This window comes from Hetaerina americana, unplaced genomic scaffold (assembly GCF_022747635.1).
Source record: "Hetaerina americana unplaced genomic scaffold, ioHetAmer1.1.p SCAF_4, whole genome shotgun sequence".
NCBI lineage: Eukaryota > Metazoa > Arthropoda > Insecta > Odonata > Calopterygidae > Hetaerina > Hetaerina americana.
Genome location: NW_027286985.1, coordinates 94,214,944 through 94,233,131, shown reverse-complemented (window position 1 = coordinate 94,233,131; position 18,188 = coordinate 94,214,944). Strand labels below are relative to the sequence as shown.

Below are 18,188 nucleotides of genomic sequence, written 5' to 3'. Positions count from 1 at the left end.
TACTAAGCCCGACGGCGTGTGAAATTCACACGTCAGTAGATCAACGCTCTACCCCTGGACTACCGCAACCCACAGGGGTGGCGGTGGACCATGGATGGAGCGTTAGACGATTTTTTTAGCTTTATATGTATCTACAAATTCAACACACGAAAACCGGCTTAATATCATACTCATTTTCATTCACAAGGTTATAGGTATAATAAAAATGGATAGAAATACACAAAAAAGACGACCAAAGAAATGGTGGAGCAGAACACAAGCGTAAAAAGTTTCATCGACCGATTCTGGTCGCGGGTAATGGAAATTTTAAGAACTTGTGATCTTTTCAAATCCGCCTTCCCTACTGCTGCGGTGTTCGTCTTTCCGAAGTGTTTCTATCCCATTTCATTGCATCTATTTCAATGTGAATCAATATGTTTTCGCCATTTGGCGGGTATATATATGGTATTTATATCATTAGTCATGATTTTCTCTGCTTTTACAACACTAATAAATCGAAGTTCCAAAAAAAAATAGCTGAACTTTTATTATCTGCTTCATGCTATTGCTAAGAGATAAAACAATCTCCTCGTCTTATTTGGGAGGGGGAGTAATTGTGACTGGAACTTGTTTAAAATCGATAAGATGATAAGTCGCATCGCATAAAGAAAAAGTTGAATATTGCTTCGTCAAGGAAAACCTTTTCGTAGTTCCGAAAATAAATAAATATATAGTCATGTGATTTCGAAAAGATATCTATTAGTGTTGCACGGTAATGTACATAAAATTTTAATGATTAAAATACATCGGAGATAGTTATTTATTTTCTGTGAGTTGCATAAAATGTAAAGGTACAATTTTATGGTTTTCCGGTAAAAATGGGTGCTCTCGGAGAAATCTACTTCAACTTCTACCCATAATCCCATGTGTTCCCATAATCTTCATGTGTTTCGAAACAAAGAGATTTTTCTGAAATTCTCCGAGGAATGAAACGAAGAGGACACCGATATTGGAAACAGTTTTCTTCTGCGCTCGGAATTCTTAAGCCCAACGTCATCGATTCTCCGTCTCTCGTTTCGGTTGTTCCCATTACCTTCACCGTGATTGCCACTCACGTTTTTTTTAAACGCAGGACCCAGGCAACATCAAGAATTAATCACGCTTTCATATTTCGAGCACTTTTTTTTTAACTTCAACCGATTGCCATTATTCTCGGCACGAATTCACGATGGCATAATCTCAACCATTTTCAGCATTAAAAAAAATTAATTTAAAAATAAGGTGAATTTAAGCTGAAACCGTACGAGGCATTGCAATAAGACCGTGGAATATTAGAATGTTTTAATTCTCAGTATCTCAATTCCACGCCGTAAATTTACCCACTGTAACCTTAATACGATTTCCAGACACTAGAACCTCATAGGTTATGAGCAATAACATATTTAAAAAAATTTTATGCATGTATTTATATATATATATATAAGTGCCTTTTAAATATATATATATATATATATATATATATATATATATATAATATATATGCTCTTCAGGAATTAATGCCTGATGATGTTATTTCCGACTTGAGGCGAAATGTCCGCGCTATTCACTGTAATGACGAGATTTCCGTTTAAAAATATTTGGTAGGATATTTATTGGAATTTGCAAAGAATACCTTGATTTTTAACGATGTACTATACAAATGATGACACTCATTGAGAGCCTGTGAAAACTGAATACACTATGATGAACAAATGATAGTACTTCTCTATTAGATATTGATTTATTGCGCAACTGGTTTACATGCACTGCATAGTCTTCAGATCATACCTGAGGCTGATGAAGTGTGCGTTTTACCCTGCGTACAGTGCAAATAGAAGATGGCTTTGAAATTCTTAGGAGGTGAGACGATCGAACACAAAAAAGTAAGGTTGAACCGGAGCTGCTCCAGTCGTTGCTCTTGCGAGGTAACATTGGCACCGCTTCTGCTGCTGCCATTATAAGAAAGCATCGCCGGTCAACAATGAGAGAGAAAGAGGGCACCATCAGAAACACTGAAGGATTTGCTGGGTGTCATCCACGCACGCTTTGGGAGCAGAAAAACTGGACGAGAGACTGTCGCAAAGTGGCCTCGTGAAATAGCGATAATTTCGTCAGAATGGACACATTGTTTCCCTCATTTTTTTATTTTGTTTTTAAATTCCGTAAATTATAACATTAACATTATCTATCTGTAGGTTTTAGCAGGTCTTTCACAATCCCCTTCATGAATGGGTTTTCCTATGGTGGGTTTTTTCCTCAGTGATAAAAACCTTTTTCATTACGTTTTTCCCACAAGTTTGCCTATCTTTCTACACTCTTTGTTCTCATTCATATTCATTGCTAATCGATTGTCATTATCTAGTTTTCAATTAAATTAATAATAATTAAATTATGTAGCCCTCAAATGTAATTATATTCTCATTGAATGCATTTGACGATGGGTTAGATGGAAGAAGGGACTGTCTCAGTTTCAACATCGCCTCTATAAAGCCGAATTATTATTATTACTCTCTTCGTCCCGATGGAGCAGATCCTTATTTCTGGGAGGTCCTCTTTTCCCAAGTGTCAAAAAGCACCGTCGTGGGAAGCGTTCTCCATGAGCAGAATCAGAAGCGGACGGGGTTGAATGGATCAAGTGTCGAACTTGCTCCGCGGTCACGCAATAGTTGAGTCAAATGCGCCATAAATAAATTAAGTAATTAGCGCTAATATACAACATAAAATTAAATATATTACAATGTTTTTGAAAGATTAAAATATGAATATAAATACAATTAAGTGGCTATTCATTATTAAACATCTTTCCTCGCATATAGTTTTGATTTCTGCTATTTAAAATTTATTTCACTTTTCACTCCACAAAGGAGAATAGTATTCTGTTTCATTTGCTATAATTCTTTCTTATCTTTCTTTTTCAACTTTAAGCACTTTTATTTCTTGATATGGTATCATTTAATTATTCTCAATATTTTACTCACCTATAACAGCTAATCAATGCTATTCCAGTTTGATCGACTACGATGCCACGTAACGTGAAGTGGTGGAACCATGCAGTCACCGCGGTCAGAAAAAAATCAGCTTTCTTTAAAGATTTCCTTTATTTCGCAAAGAACTGAAAATCATGTCGTTCGCTGCAAAGGTGAAATTATCTCTTCAGATAAAATGGGACATCTGCGCAATCTACTTGAAAACTTACTTGCTTTAATCAAAATATTTTTATAACCCGTAAACATTTAACAATTTCACATTGTTCGAAAATCTGACGAAGGGATTTAAAAAAACTAACAAGCAGGAGGTTAGTTTGCAAAATTTTTTAAAAGGATTATTGCATTAGCTCTACACTTCAAGCAAATTTAGATTTTTAGTACTTGATTAAAAATCCACTACATCTAAAATATGTTAGTGCTTTTTTTTGTTAAGCTTAGTTTAACACTTCAAGAAGGAAGCGGTTAAGCGAGAAGATTTTTAAGAGCGTTAATTTGAGTGTCGGTATTATTTAAAAAAAATTAATTCTTTCAATTATGGCCAAGCAGAGCGGAGGCTCGTGCATCAATCCAATCTACCGTGCTCATTCTAATGGCCGTCCAAATGAGGCCAAATCTACTCTCTACTTCTACCTCTACTTGGGTTCTCCTGAACTCTTAATTCAGTTAGTTAGAGAGAGATAGTGGGATATTTCACGCACCTCTAGTCTGGTGGAGCCTCTTGGCCTTTTCCTGCTCGTTGGCAGCCACCCTCACCTGCTCATGGTCGTGGAGGGCCAGGGTGGGAAAGACGGCTGCAGCCGGAAGAGAGATAGAGAAAGAGAAATGTAGACAATAGTTGGAGAGATGCGGAAGAATGGGGGCGAGGGGAGGAAACAAAGAGTAGGCGAACGGCGAAGGCGATTACGGCGTCAGCACTGCGACCACTCAGTGATTGTCCCCACGCTACTTTGCGATTTTCACTGTCCTTTTTTTGAAAGTTCCAACGTCACCCGAATTGTGGTGCTAAGGTTTGCCCCATGGGAAAGCAATGGATTTCCATGGGCAACTAATCTTTCACCGTAATTGTTGACCTTGTATGTTGATTTACGAAATCAGTCCAGTAAGTAACTTACGTTTTGATGTCAAATGCAAACTTAGTGACAAGACAAAAATATATTATATGCATTTGAAAGACATATACTTTCTAACTATTTTTCTACATAGTCACCATTCAAACTGAGGTATTTGTCCTAACGATACACAAGATTTTTAATTAAGTCTCTGAAGAAATCTACCATGTTACATTTCAGCCACTTGTTTACATCGGTATGTCACTTTCAAACCATTGTTTTGAAAGCAACGTCTAGTGAGAGATCCATAATTGTAAAAAGGCGATTTTCACGATTTTTTTCGTTAATTTTCACCCTCAGATCATCTGTCACAGTGAAAGTTGGTGCGATCATTTTTAAACTGAATGCACCATTGTCTAACTCCACCTCCACTCATCATTCTATGTCTCCGTATACTTCACAAAGTTGCCTATGAATTCCCAAATTGCGTGGTGGTTTTTTGTCAGTAAACACCTAATCACAAATCTCGGGGGGTTTTCTATTACAGCACAAATTTTAACAGTTCGCAGTGAGCAAAGTAGAAGAACCAAAGTCTGCACACTATTAGAGCACGATGCGTACTGATTGTAGGGACGTTTAAACACCAAGATGGTGGCTATAGCGCTACACACCACGCTACTAGGCCAAAACGTAAGTTACTTTCTGGACAAAAATTTGGAAGAAAAACCTTAACTTTGTGTTGCTCAAAAATGCTGATCCTTTTGGTAATTAAAGTTTACATTAGATTGGTAAAGTATCCTAATTCCATCAATCATACAATATAATAATTTTAATAGTACATAAAATGTCAGTAGGTAGATAGTTGACTCTATCAGCTTTGGCCTTTGTGTTTTCTTGACTTACGTATTTTTAGTGTCTCCTCTTTGCCTTTCTTTTGATGGGAATTGATCAGCGAAGAGATTATGATGAGTTTATTTGATGGTGAGCTTTCGTGGGAAAAAGATGGTGGATTTTTATTATGACCTCTCGTGAACCATACCTCATCATTTGCCTTAGACGGTTCGAACGCGTCGCTACGAACTAGTTGAGGTGGCCAAAAACATCGATTCATATACAGTCACACTCGAAAACGTCATAAATCTTCATAAAAAAATTGTTTTTCCCGGCCAATATAGTTTATCCAATGGACGATAAAATTTTTTTTAAATTATTAATAAGGTGCCCTATCCTCTTAGGAAAATTGATGAATAGTGGTCTCGGAGTTTGCCCCTCGTGGAACAGTCCATCTTGTTTATCTGAATGTGGTCATATTTGTCCTTGTTGCCATAGTTACAAATAAGAGGCTCTAACCACATTAATGAAGGTTTTAATCAATAGAGAAACATCTCTAATAGGGTCACGAAATCGGAGCTAGCAGCGAATGGATGGGAAGAACTGTGGATTGAAAAGAAATATACAGGGTTCGTCCGGAAAATAAGTGTAGTGTGATTTTTTCCCGCCGCTCCAGGCGCGCTCAGCACCGCTCTGACGGGCTGCGATTGGAGGGGGGTATGTTGGCAAGCGACGCTGAAAAAGGCAGTCGGCTCTGAGCTGTGGTGTAGTAAGGAGCTCTGTTAACGCGAACCTCCACGCTCGACCCACGTCACGGAACGCGATGCCGAAGTTTTTGGAGCAGCGTTATTCCATCAAATTTGCGGTAAAGCTTGGGAAATCGTCTACCGAAACTGTCGGTATGATTAACCAGGCTTACGGGGAGTCAGCCATGTCCAGAAACATGATCTTTCGGTGGCACAAGATGTTCGTGGAGGGCAGAGAAGAGGTCGACGACGAGTCTTCGAGAGGTTCCCGATGATCCCTTCGCGGGAGCGTTCCAGGAATGGGAACGCCGCTGGAACAAGTGTATCGACTCACAAGGGTCCTATTTTGAGGAATATTAGCTTAAGATATGTAAAAGTGTAATAAATTTTTTTTCCTGAGCTCAGTACACTTATTTTCCGGACGAACCCTGTATATATTTTGCTTGTTTTGTAGTTGTCAAAGTTCGATCTAGTCTGAGGAAAGTTAGTCTGAATTATTAAGTTGTTTAGAGGACTGCTTCCACGAAAATAACGGACAAATGACAGTTGAAGTTTCCATTCAAGGTGACTTTTATTCCACACCGCATCGTCACGAAGTCCCCGTATTTCTTAAGTCACCCAAGTGGAAATGATATGAATAAAAATAGTATTTAGTTTGCAACAAATTAGTTAAATCGCATTAAAACACGCTTCTAAATTTTCGCAGCGATGCCAGTGCCACTCACCGCGCCCGGCAGTATTGGGAAACAAATGGGAATCAGTTCAAAGTGTTTTAACACATCCATCTCATTTGTCTATCGTCTTCTTATTTGTACATACTATATACTCTCCTGCTTATTGTTTTTTGGGTACATAGGAATTACTCGAAAGATGTGTCCCCCGATGTGAAGGAACATAATACATCATCAGAGATATATTTATTTAAAACCAGAAAATACAAATAATATGAGGAAAAAGGTTGAGTGAGTTGCTTGAATATATTTTTCCTGAAACTAATTTTTAAGAATGGGTGTAATGATGAAAGGAAACATATACATGGCTTTCCTTTGTGAGTAATCATTTTATTTTTTAGTTCAAAGTAACTGCGGAAGATGCCAGTAACTGTAACTTTTAACGGAATCACCCGCTAATGCACATTGCAATGAAACAATTTTTGAGATTGTAAAAATTGATCACCATGACCGGGATTCGAACTCTTTAACATTGCATGTACGGTAGTTCTGCATACCGTTTTGTTCCCTTAAAAGACACCAAAATTTCGGAGCTTAAGAGATCACCACTTAGGGTAGCCCAACTGGTCAAAGAAATATGAACTGAACAAATGGAACGATATGAGAGCTGAAAAAAATGGTTCTTTTTTCAGATTAAACTGGAGGACATTTTGTACATTAAGTCCCCGACTTACGCAGATCTAAGTTATGTATTTAGGGTAGGGCTTGTGGTCTCACGTGACACACAAAGGGACGGTCAGGGATTCGGGACCTTGTATTTGAACCGCATGCGAAATAAAAATGCCTTTTTTGTCCCTCGAGAGACTCCTCGGATGACCTGAGAGGGATTATTTTTTTGATCTGTTTCCAAACACCGCGCCACGACCCAAGAAGATCTCCAACCCGAGCCTTGTTTGCCGTTGTGTCGAGTGATGGTGATTCAGCGCTGTAAGAAACGCCAATCCTGCGCCCCACTGCCCTCTTTCCCTCCTCCTCTTTTGAAGGATGAAAATGAAAAAAAAATCACGGTTTTTTCGTGCATGTCTAGGAATAACTAGAGATAGGAATTAAAGTCGGAGGAGAATTCACAAAATAAGTTTGAAATGAGGGCCATCAAGCTTTCGTTTGCCATTCAGTCAAGGGTTGGCAAGCGTTTCTGAACGCTTTAGAAAATCAGTGTGGTAGGTATGGGATGGAAGACAATGTGAGCATAGCAAAGGTCATAAGGCCTTCAAGAAGGAAGAACGAGGCTGGATTAAATATAAAAATAGGAGGGCTAAACTAAAGCAGGTGAAACAGTTTACCTATCTTGGAAGAGTTTTGGACCAAAATGGTCAAAGTAGTAGGGATAGAAGTAGCAAACGTTTTCACAAAGAGGAAGTAAATGATAACAGGGGTGTTAGGTTAGAATGTTAAGAAAATACTAGGGTAAACTTTGATATGGAGCATGTTATTGTATATGGGTAGACATGGTCGTTGGGGCAGGATAACAGTCGTACATTGGAGGTATTTATTTTATACGTATATATATGCATATATATATACATATATATATATATATATATATATATATATATATATATATAAATATATATATATATATATATTATTAGGTAATCTACCGGTTAAGGTAGGTTTTTGGATGGACATAATTACTAATTAAATAATTTGTGACCCCTAGCAAAACACAGCATCTTACTCTACATCAGGTCCCACTTCAGCTCTGAGTACTTTCTTCCTCCCTTCATCCCGTCCAACATCCCTATCCTGTTCCTTCCTTTTCCTCTTTTGCCTAACATTCTCCCCTCAATTACAGTCTTCAACATCCCGCTGGCGGTCAATACCCCCTTCAGCCACTTTTCCTGCCTCCATAGGATAGGATTGCTCCCAACAAGCCCCTCCCTTCGCCCACCATAGCAAGTACTTCCTTGTTTGTTTTCTTCTCTGTCCATTTCACCTTCTTTATTCTTCTCCAAACCCACATTTAAAAAGCCATATATATTATATATATATATAGTTAGGTGGTACAAAGTTCGCCGGGTCAGCTAGAATATATATATATATATATATATATATACAAATATGCACATAGTCGGAAGAACTTTAGGCAAACGAGGCAGGGAAATAGAATTTGATGGGCATGTTTAGCGGAATAAAAGGAGGAAATAAGTGTGTGTCATTGAAGAAGTGTTTATTGTAGTGTTGGGCGTCATTTCATGTCTTGTTAGACGAGTCTTAGAAAAGTAGCGATGGTAAGTCAGTGTTCATCCGGAAACTTATCCTACCACTAAATGATTTCAAGTAATAAAATTAATATCGCAATAGAAATGTAGCAGTTTTTGCTTCTGGGACCATACAAAAGTTACCTTTTGCGTACATTATCATTAAATTGTCCGATCATTTTTCATGGAATAAAGTCTCCTCCTTTTGTATTTTTTTTGACTCTGAAACTATATATATTTGTTCTGCTGATTAAGTCAACCGTTTCTGGCCTGCCTTTTCCTAAAATGGAATGTGTAAAACAAGGAACACAGTACGTACTGCTCATTAATTTCAATTAGTGTAGGATCCAGTTCACATCCCTCAAATACGAGCTCTTCACCGTGGCTAACTGCCGAGGAATGAAGTGACTCCGTGCAAGTGTCCAAACGTATAACGTTTCTTTCCTGAGAATTTTGGAGGGCTGGATACTTATCTCAGGAGACGTCTTTAGCAGTCTAGAGGCGATCGAAGCAGTCCGAATCGCTTCCCTATACGTCTCCGGCATCTGCTGCGCCATATACCTCTTTCCACCTTCGGCAAGACGGGGAGCGTTTGTGTTTTTTTATTCCGGAGCAAAGAGGCCATGATGGAGAGATGAATTCATTTTTGGATGGAAACTTTGGATACACGGCTGGCTCTTTTAGTTATTCCCTTCGTGTTCCATCGCTAAAGACGCGAAAATCACGCATGAAAAATCCGATTGAAGACTATCGCGCGCTTTGCCGACTAAACTTCCGGCCGCCATTATATCGTCGCGTCATTTCCGCCCGCTCTTCCAACAATGCCGTCAAGTTTCCACCCAACCGAGCGGAAGTGATTCCATTGATGCCTTGATGGACTTGAGCGACCTGAGGGTCAATACTTAGGTCTCAATGTCAGACTGCTAACTATATTTTGGAAAATATCACGAAAATAGCAAAGTGTTCACATTAGTCTTTTTCAAAAGGAAACATCTAAAAATAATATACCTAAGGCTTTTTATTTAATCAATGGACGGACTGACTGCTGCCCTTGAGATTTAATACTTTTGATTTTAACTAAGGTACTAGAAACATAGTTAACTACGAAAGCTGTAGGAAATTTGAATTAGTCTTATGCTAACTGTTATTGTCTCCATGGTCATAACGCAATTGTTTTATAGTCACTTAATTTGAAGATAGGTGATTCAATTGCGCCAATTGAATCGCTGTCAATTGCCTTGTATTAAAATATTTTTGAATTCAAGAGCACAAATGACCACTCTTATTATTGTATTTTAAGTGGTAAGATTAAAAACCGTAATGTCAAGGGAGCATTATTTGTATTGGTAGTTAATTGTCAAAGTTTCAAAAAACAAAGTGGCAGGATTTTATCACCTTATTCAAAGCATAGGTGCAGACATGATTATTGGGTCGGAGAGCTGGTAACCCACTGATATCTCCGGCAGTGAAATTTTCCCTAAATCCTTTTCCATGTACAGAAATGACAGAACGAATAGAATCGTGGGTGGTATCTTTATTGCAGTTCAAATTCTTGAGTCAGTACGGCCGAGGTTATTCCGGGTAAAGTTTCGGAAAGTGTTTGGTGCCCAATTAAAAGTCCTCAATCCAAAAGAATGTATTAATGCGAATTTTACTGACCACCAGTCAATAGAGACAATTAAAATACTACAATAAGATCAGCAAATCAAAGGTTTCTTATCCCAATACAATGATTGCGACGTTAAGCGGTGGAGATTTCAATATCCCATCTATTGACTGGAGAACATAAAAACGGGCGGTAAATACAAAGATATTTGCGAATCGCTATGCAATTCTTTTACGTTGAACTCATTGAATGAACTTGTCTCTTCACCAACTAGAGGCGATAATACTGTTGATTGGTCAGCAACGAATATTCCTGCAAAAAGTCTTAAACATAGAAACTATAAAAGGAATTAGTGATCAATGGGCAGTGAATGCTAATTTTTCCCTACGTGGGGTTTCCCTATATTACCAGTAAATGCTAATTTTTCCCTGCAAGATAGTAAACCATAAACACAGTAATCAACCCGAAGGTCGGTACCACAAGATAGTAATCAACGAAATACTGAGGATGCTTGGAATCACATCCTTGAGATTACGCGCTCAACGATAACTTCATTCCCAGTAAATTTATAAAATATAACACGGAGCCTAAATGGTACAACGCGGATGTTAGAAAGGCGTTGCGCAGCCAAATACTATGCCAAACCAAGATGAAAAATATTAAAAATAATATACCTAACGACGAAAAGAATGTGATCACTTATGACCTCAAGATATCTAGGGCGAATACCAAGAATTGAATGATGAACAATGAATTTCGGAAAGCGCTAGGCGAATTCAAAAGGAAAAGTCTTGCGGAAAATTTGAAAGAGAATTCAAAAGTATGTTGGGCATACATCAGAGAAGTCCAGGAAAATAAGTCAACCGTTAACTCTCTCAAAAAATGATAAAGGCGAAAGAGTAACCAGCAGTTTGGAAAAGGCTAACTTATTTAATTCCTTCTTTAAAAGCGCCTTCACCAATGTCTCACCGAATACCCCCGATAACTTACCAAATCGTCCTTATCAACCGATGCCCATAATTGAAATTTCAAATAATGAAATAGAACTTTTGCTGAGAAATATTAAGTCAATTGAATCCTCCGGGCCCGATGAAATCCCTTCTCGTATATTTAAGGATCTAGCTTCGTAAATTGAGCCACATCTAGAAATAATATTTAAGAAGTCGCTGGTAGATCACAAGATTCCCAGAGATTGGAAAACGGCTAACGTAAGACAAATATTTAAAAACGGATACAAGGAGGAACAGAGCAATTGCAGACTTATTTTCCTCACACCCATTTTGTGTAAGCTTATGGTATATAAAGTTGCTATTTTTATCGTGAGACACCTCGATAATGAGCAGTTAGTAATGAAAAATCAGTACGGTTTCCGAAAAGGTAGATAATGGGAGACGCGACTTGCGCTTTTTGTTCATAATATTCTTACTTCAGGAGAAAGCAATGTTCCAGTGGACGTAATTTTTCTAGATTTTAAGGAGGCCTTCGACAAAGTACGTCATATTAAACTATTTGTAAAACTATTTGAAGAATATGGAATAGGTATAAATATCTGTGGTAGGATTAAAGACTTTTTGAATGGTCGGGTTCAAAGAGTATTGATAGATGGAGTTAGCTCAAATGCAGTAGAAGTTACTCCAGGTGTTCCCCAGGGAAGTGTTATCGGACCTCTTTTATTTCTAGTTTACCACAATAAAATTGACTCCCAAGTCACTTGTCAGATGCGTGTGCGTGTGAAAAAAAGTTTAAGATAGGTTTAAATTCGTAGTGGATATTCTTTGAAATTACTCCTATAGAACTGTTTCATAATTTAAGGTAAAAAATTGACCTGTAGTACCTCAATGTTACACTCCTAAACAATACGAAGAAATAATTTAATATATAAAAAGAGGGAAAAACAACGACACTGGTAGGAAGATAAAGGAACTAATTATTGTGACACAGAGCATAAGCCCAACTAGGCGACCTCTGAAAATAAAGCCGCTTAAAAATCGGCAAGGCATGCCGTCGTCTATTTCATACTTGAGTATGCATATATAGATGATTGCTTTTGTATACCCGATCGAAAGGGTTAAATTCTTCGCGATATCCCATTACAAGGACAACTAGTTTTTTATAAATATTTTCAAGCACGTAAAATCACTACATGGCAGAATAAGGAATCGAATGAAAGAAGAACACCATGTATTTTCCACTAAACGTTTTTATTTGGCTTTAAGGAGAGAAGTTCGAGTGAACTGATTCGCCCGTCGGATGCCATTCGTTATTCCTTTATACCTTTCGTTAAGACTAGGCTAATACCAACAGCGGGTTTCTTTATATACTTCCTTCATTCCCTGAGCATCCCTCACGGCGCATATGATCTCAGATGTCGCTCACCTCCCATAAAAGCTACTAGCTAGCAAGTGAGGAACCAATGTGTGGGTGCGATTTAAGTACCGTTGTGCCATCATTTCAGGTGCGCGCCAATTGCTTGGGCGTTTCAGAAATCCCTGGGCGTGACTTTCGGCGAAGCACGTGAACATGAGGCGCGAGGAGCCGATGGGAGTCGAGAGAGGTTTTAAGGAGATTTCGGGATAAGTGTGGCGTCGCGCACTGAATACGTGAATGTTGCGTGATAAAACGTTCAATGGAGACGTGAATCAGATATGAAGACGGACATAGAAACGCTTCAACACCGGAACGGACGACAGAGCAGTAAATCCGCGCGTAATATGCGAGATGCGTGTGTGCGAAACCATTTTCGTCGTCCGCGAGTTTCCCAATTTCGATGCTCTACTGTTTTTCCTCCATGGTTGTATTGTAAGGGAGGAGGAGAGGAATGAGAGGGAAGCCAGTGAAAAAGAAAGTGAAAGGTGTACTATCGGTTTTCCTCTTAAGTATTCAGGATCAAAAAAACTGTTCCATGAAGAACCCAAATGTCGGTTCGGAATTCGCAGTTTTTGGAGGGATTCTCGACGAAAAAAAAAAGAAAATGGGAGTCTGTTTCTGATTCTTGGATTTTTCATGCGTGTGAAAAAATTCTGTCCAATTCGTCACAAAACGATTTTTATATTTTATTCAGCTTTGCCTTCCTCGCTTCGAATCCCAGAATCCATGGAGTCGCGCACGTTGTGGAATGCAAATTGGTGTCGGCAGCGTGCGAGTTCTGGGGAATCTAGAATGTTCGGAGGGTATTTCTCTGCGTGGGTGTGGGAGGGTGTTGGGAAGAGAGTCGGAAAGGATTTATTTATTCCCTTCAACAGTCAGTTGGACTGCGGACCGACATGCGCAACTTCCGCTGACGACGTCTTACCGACGGACTACGTGACTCAACTCGGGCATGTCCGTGGTGGGAGGGCTGCCTGCGGATACCTACCTAATGGTGCTGCTGTGTGTGCCAGGAGTGACTGCGTTGTAGGAGAAGGGAAGTGGTCTGGGAATGACGGGAGAGGAGGATCGCGAGCACCTTCCGCGGCGTTATTGGATTCTCTCTCTCTCTCTCTCTCTCTTACGTGGAAGTGAGAAATGAGTGGATTAATGCAGCGTAAAGTGTGATGGATGGTTTTTATCGGAAAAGCGGTCTCGAAATGTGAAAAATGAACTTCATGCCAAAACTGTGTTCAGCACAAAATCGATGATTCTTGACCTCCTTCGTTCCCCGACCACGTGCTTATCGGAGCATTTCGTATCTGTCGAATGGCTTGTATGCATTGTACTGGGCTTATACGTAATATCCCATTACGTTATGTGTAAAAATGATGCTTTTTTTATATTGCGAACATTCGAAAGTATTTTTGCAATACGGTTTGAGCCCCTTTCTCGCCTTTACAACCTCTCGCCAGCACTATTCGAAGTATATCTAGAAAAGCCTATAAAAGAAGCACAAGATTTGGGCATCAAAGGAGTCAAGGTGAAAGGCGAAGAAATCAACATGCTGCGGTTCGCAGATGAGATCGCAGTTGTAGCAGTGACGCGAGAGGAACTGCTATCGGCCAAGTACTTCGGGAATATAATATGAGCATCAACAAGATGTAAATGAAAATCCTTGTGTGTGGAAGAGAGAAGCCGAATACATAAATCACACTTCGAGGGGTGAAACTAGAGCAAGTAGAATCCTTCATCTACCTGGGCAGCAGCATAACATGGGATGGAAGAAGCTCGACCGACATGAAGCGAAGAATTGCCCAAGCAAAGAAGGGCTGTTCAGTGCAACTACTATGTTTAGCCATTACTATATGAGGCAACTACTATGTTTAAAGAACATTAGAATGAAAACAAGGAAGCAGTTCGTCAAAACGTTCGTGTGGAGCATGGCACTCTATGGATCAGAGACATGGAATATTGGAAAAGTGGACCAGCAAAGAATAGAAGCATATGAAACATTGTGCCGAAAGAAAATGCTGAAGATTAAAGGGACAGACAAAGTGAGGAACGATGAAGAGCAGAAGAGGAAAGGGCCATATGGATAGCTCTCCGGCAAAGAAGAACTTGATGGATTGGATACACATTGAGGCACAATGGATTAGTTAGAAACATAATAGAAAGAAAAATTGAAGGAAAGATCCCGCGAGGAAGGATAAGAGACAAGTATATTGGGCAAATTAAGAACATAAAACAGGGAACCTATCAGAGGTCGAGGGAATTCACTAAATAGGTAAGAATAGAGGGGTGCAGTAAAAGAATTTAAGGATTAAAATTCTGATTTTATATATGTGTATAAATGTATATATATATATATAGTATATATATAGTACAATACACAGTAACACACAATATAGAAACACAAAAAAAGAAGAACACTCACACGTTATTTCTTGATATTTCCACGGAAACAATCCGTCGTCATCTGAAGATATAGAAGTATATATATATATATATATATATATATATATATATATATATATATATATATATATATATATATATATATATATATATATATATGTATGAGTATAAAGTACGTACAATGGTAGAGCAGAGTCATTATTAAAGAGCATGAAATATTCCTGCGGGAAAGGAGAGGGTGGAATGAGGATGGGGAGTGGTAGGAAAAGAAGGCGGACGCGAGGTGTCGGACCAAGGAGACTGGCAGTGACCTTTTCCGTCAGTGGTGCGAGGGAGAATAGCTTCAGCTCCTGATTTGCATAATGAAAGCCTGCCGACAAACAATCAGGCCTGAGAGACGGTCGCTTTACTGCCATCATCCGCCTCCGTTCGCCTCACACCCCCCGCCCTTCACTTCCTTGTCCCGTCCAATTTCGAGTGCTGTTTTTGGAAACGCGACTTCTTGCGAGGGATGAGATCGGGAGAGAAAGACGACTCGTCGGGAAATTACGTCTAGGGCGTGACGCGTTAAATTGGGTGTGCAATGGGAGAGAAACGAAAGGACGACAGTCGAGGACTGCACTATTTAATTGGAGGGCACGCTCCGTGATTCTCTTTTGTCTTCGTCTCCTCTTTCATTTGTTGGAGGGGGGGGGGACTTCCGTCTTAAAACTCCCCCCATGTTCACTACTCTTAGGTAATTCTTAATTATCGCCCTGGATTTCTAATGCCGATCATTTAAATTGAAATGAAATAAGTAGTTTTGTAATTACACGTTGGACGTCGAAACCTAAGTCGTGTTCTAAATAAAATATATGTAAAATTACAAAGTGATTCATTTCATTTGAATATGTTGCTAAAATTCCATAGCGTTAGGCCGGAGACAACAAAACCGATCATTTTTCTCTTGCTTTTCTCTCATTGGTTGGTAAAGAAAATTAAAACTCTCTCTCTGTGGAAGACACATCTACAACAAAGACGACGACGATATGAAGCCAATTTAGTGTTCCGTGGGGAACTCTCCTGTTTTCGTATTTTATGTGTTCCAATCCCGTTTCTGACATCTAATTCTATGTGAATGAATATATATATATATATATAAATAAATATATATATATATATATATAATTATGTGTATGTATATATATAGATGATTTAGTCGAAGTAACACGGAGTATGGAATAAAAAACTATATATATATATATATATACCTGTATATATTTATTTATTTATTTATATTTATATATATATATATATATATATATATATATATATATATATATATATACATATACAATGTACACCACGATATCACTGCCGAACAAAAACACAGAAAAAATACAGCGCACTCGTATTCAGAATTTTCTGCCACCTATCTCAAGGGAGGGGAGGAACTCCTTTCTCTTTCTTGAAAAATGTGGCAGCCCCACCAAAAATTCGGGATAGGTGAGAGTTGTCTTTATTTACACACACACACACACACACACACACACACACACACATATATATATATATATATATATATATATATATATATATATATATATATACATATATGTACATATATATATATACATATATGTACATATATATATATATATATATATATATACATATATGTACATATATATATATACATATATGTACATATATATATATATATATATATATATATATATATATATATATATATATATATACATATATGTACATATATATATATATATATATATATATATATATATATATATATATATACATATATGTACATATATATATATATATATATATATATATATATATATATATGTGTATTTATGTATATTTGAATATATATAAAAATATTGTATTTTTATATTTATTAAAAAGGGCCTGCACCATGTTTAAATTCGTCGTCTTTCCTCGAATGGGATTTCTATCTGTCACGTGACGATCTTAAATCCCGTCTAGCCGAGGCGAGATAGCAACGTTCGCTGGGCATTAAATCACCCCTGCAAGCACCCTCTCTCTCCCTTATCTCGCATCGGTTTGCCCCAGGAAGACAAGGCGACCGACCCAGGTGAAGAGCCCAAAAAGCCGTCTTGAAGGAGCCTAGGCCGTTATGGTCGAAACGTTTTCTCGAAGACGAGGGTGAAAACGCTACCTACAGGGCCAGGGTTCATCTGGAGACCAAGCAACGGAACATGGCCAAACCTTCCCACTAATCTACCGCTCCCTCACCCAATGAGAATGCGAATTAGGGGCGTACGGATAGAGAGTAAGCTAGATCAAAAACCGGGGGTGAGGGAAAATGGAAAATAAGGACATTTTAGTGGAGAATTCGAAAACCGCATTGTTGAAAATGTTCAGTAAAACATAAAAAGTATAACTTTTCCGTGTTTCACCCACTTAATGGTGATGGGAAAGGACGGTTACCAGATATTTTGAATTGGATGCATGACAGTGTCAAGATAATGTGTCGTGTAAACCAAATTTGACCAAATATATGTGAAAATTGGACAAAGTTACAAATATTAGAATCAGATATAAAATTTAGCTTCAGAAGTACTGTATGTTAACATGTCACCATGGCATTGATGCCACATTTAATAACTGGTTCATATCTCTCTCTCTCTCTCTTTCTAAGTCATCAAGTTATCTATAAGAATTGATTGACTAAATAGTATTACACATACTTGAGGTGACGTGGTATCCTTAAAGACCTGACTCCATTTTTCATAAATTCGCCCAGCCATATATGCACGCGCTCATTTATACTTAGGTGGACTGCATATTTAGTACTGTGCACAGCAGTCCGAAATTCAATCAGAAATTCACCCATGAATTCGTAGGTGTACTAAAAATGGAGATATAATTATCAAAACTTCCCAAAAAACACTCTGATATTTACCAATAATAAATGCGAGATTTGTATAGTACTTAATGACTAGTTTAGTTTCAAAGAAGGGAGACCCACGCGTAATGCCAAAATCGTAATGAGATCACTCTTAGAGAGAAAGAATATAATCAAAGTATATTCGTGTTTACCGTAGATTTCGAGAAGACCGTATCCGTGAGGCAACATTCGCAGGACTCTTTTTGCATTTTCTCCGGCGTGTCAAACATTAAAATATGCAGATATAATGAACAAAGTTGATTTAACGTTTGCAAGCATATATCTTTTCCTAGCGGCAGTATGTAGGAATATATTAAAAAAATGAATTGTTATGAATTAAA

The 18,188-nt window shown here is 38.2% G+C and overlaps 1 long non-coding RNA gene across 1 annotated transcript in view; it reads right to left on the bottom strand.

Annotated features, from left to right (window-relative positions):
- LOC139692185 (uncharacterized) overlaps window positions 1-18,188 on the bottom strand; it is a 191,387-nt gene that overhangs the window by 138,154 nt on the left and 35,045 nt on the right. Inside the window, exon 2 of the long non-coding RNA XR_011701717.1 lies at window positions 3,704-3,796. This is a non-coding gene — a long non-coding RNA (uncharacterized lncRNA). The remainder of the gene's footprint in view (window positions 1-3,703; window positions 3,797-18,188) is intronic.